Raw genomic sequence first — 2,671 nt, 5'->3', positions numbered from 1 at the left:
TTCTCTTTGCATATTTCTTCACGTTTTACAAAGGCTAAATATATAACCAAGAAACTTAAAATAATCCCTGGCCAATAACCAGAAAGTTTTCCTCTCTACCAGATATCGGTTGTGGATGAATTATTTATTATCACCTGGTTTAATGTCATCCCAATAGCAGATATGTGTTTTCTCAGTTAACCGGTGGCGTTGGGGAAATAAAATTAAAAGCAAAATCTTCTCCCAACCCAGGAAAATTCTCACCTAAGTAATAGAGAAACAAAACAGTTATTATTAAATAATCATTAAATCTGAAAATGGTGCGCATCATAAGTAATCTGCTAAGAGACGCGAAGACAACAATTTCACCCTTTTCTGTAGCCAAACGGGTCAGTGTAGTGTATTTCACGCGTGTTCCTATGATAAACAGTGACTAGCCCACGAGGCAGCGGCTTTGGGAGAGCGTTTGTCATGTCTACTTCATCGTCGCTGCTGCCTCCGCCCGCCCCCCGAAACTGGGTGCCTCTGTTAGCTAACTGGCTTCATCCAGACAGAAAACAAAATGCTCACATCCTCAGGACAGGACTTAGTTTTGCCCCTTGGAGCCAGGAGCCCACCGGAGTGAGCCCCCTGCCCTCCTGCAGAGCCTGGAGATGGGGACCCCTGGCCTTCGGTGTTTACGTTTCACAGGGTGATCCCGGGTCCTGGAGAAAGACTTTCTTGGATCCTAAAGCTGAAAAAAGGCCTGTCTAGTTTCGAAAGAGTTTATATACATTTCGAAGGTGGGTAAACGTATTTACACATTTTTTTAATTAAATGCTCTAAGGAAAAAGAGGGGAGGTAAAATTTTTCTGTTTAATTTTGTCAGGGAGACTAAAGCTTCTTATTTTTAATTTGCATTTGTCCTTACACCGGTCATCCGTTGTTTTCTTTCCGAATTACCTTGCTGATGGTGGTAAATTCTACCCTTCTAGGTTCTGGCTGGGGACACCGCCCCCACCTTAATAAAAGACAGGTTAACAGGAGAAAAATAAACAGAAGTTTAATGATATGTACGCCTTCTGCGTACAAGAGAGGGACTCAGGAACACTGAGTAAGTTCTCGAAATGGCCCAAGCTGCCGCCTTAAACACCATCTCCAGCTAAGGACAAGGGGTGTCGGGGTGTGGGGAGACACTGCCAATGAGCAGGGTCATCATGCGGATGGAAGACCCTGCCTCCTCCATCGATAAGAGCTTCTAGGGATTCAGTCACCTTCCTCTTCCAGTACAGAGAGGGAAAGGGTCTTAAAACGTTGAATTCCGTGACAGATGTCAGCGTTTCTGAGAAAAGGGTAACTTCCCCTCGGTTTTCTGCTGTTTTGGAAAAATAACCAACTCAAAATAGTCCTTATGCCAAAGGGGTGTGTTTTGGGGTGGCAGATTCTGCCACCCCTTTACTATTATTACGTATTTCAGATTTTAGTTGTATTAGTCAGGTAACGCATATAAAGCAATCATTAAATACCGTGAATGTCAAGAAAATTCATTCATGAGCGCTCAATAAATCACAAGCGCAGTCTACAGCCACGCCACCCTGAACAGGCCTGATCCCGCCTGATCTCAGAAGCTAAGCAGGGTCGGGCCTGGTTAGTACTTGGATGGGAGACCGCCCAGGAAGACCAGGTGCTGTAGGCGTAAAAAATAAAAAAATAAGGGATTGTAAGATGACAAGGTCCTTGCAATCTGTGAGGTCAACCAAGGGTTGCCTGACCTAAAAAACAAAAAAAGATGAAAAAAATAATAACGAATCACAAGGCAACTAAACTTCATCTGAGGTTCTGTGTGCCCGAGCCTCTCGTCTTCGCGTTTCCCCCTCAGACCCCTTCCAGGGGCAAGTGGAGCGATGCTGGTGTGTTAATTAAGTCAGATCCGAGCAAGCACACCCTCCCCTCCCCCCACAAGCCCTACGAGCCCTCGCCCGGTCTGCACCCCTTCTGCTCTCTGGCCTCGTTCCTGTCTATACGCCCTCCTCGCTTCCTCGGCTCAGGCCGCACGAGCTCAGGGCCTTCTTGCTGGAACAGGAGAGATGCGATCCCACCCACGTTGCTGCTCTTGGAGTCCCCGCTGGACCTCGTGGCTGCACGGCTGGCTCCTCGCTGCCCTGAGGTCTCTACTCCTGTGTCCTTTCTTTTCTTTCTTGGGCTTTGTGTTTTCATCTTACCCAAAATGGCGGCTCCCCTCCCAATGCTTCCTCGTCCTTGTTCAGCCCTGTTGCCCTCTGTAACCCTTCCCACCACTGAATATGGGCCGCGATCTATCTGCTTGTGTTGTTCACTGTTCGCCTTCCCCACTCGAATGTAAGCACCACGAGGGCGGGGATTTGTGTGTTTTGCTCAGTGTTAGGAGCCCACTTCCAAGAGAGTCTAGGATTCAGAAGACACTCAATAAGCAAGTGACAGTATAAATCGTGCGAGCCAAAACATTAAGCACCCGTAATCATTCGAGTGGGGACCACAGAAGAGCCAGGCTTCCGAATGTGTAGGGCGGCATCGTGATGAGGCAGATGTGAGTCGTGACTTCGGATGATGTGTGTCATTCGGATAACAGAGAAGGAGCTACTCGGGAAGAACATAAAGTTATCTTACATCTTCAAGGACTAGCTTAGTCGTTTATCATGTATTTTAGGTAATAAATGCCTAGGTATGTAACCCG

General features: G+C 47.0%; 1 pseudogene; it reads left to right on the top strand.

Moving 5' to 3' along the window:
• The first annotated feature begins 1,535 nt into the window (after window positions 1-1,535).
• Window positions 1,536-1,654, top strand: LOC120585633 (uncharacterized; annotated as a pseudogene).
• The last annotated feature ends 1,017 nt before the right edge of the window (window positions 1,655-2,671 follow it).

Source organism: Pteropus medius, unplaced genomic scaffold (assembly GCF_902729225.1).
Source record: "Pteropus medius unplaced genomic scaffold, Ma_sr-lr_union100, whole genome shotgun sequence".
Taxonomy (NCBI): Eukaryota; Metazoa; Chordata; class Mammalia; order Chiroptera; family Pteropodidae; genus Pteropus; species Pteropus medius.
This window is presented reverse-complemented; position numbering and strand designations above follow the sequence as displayed.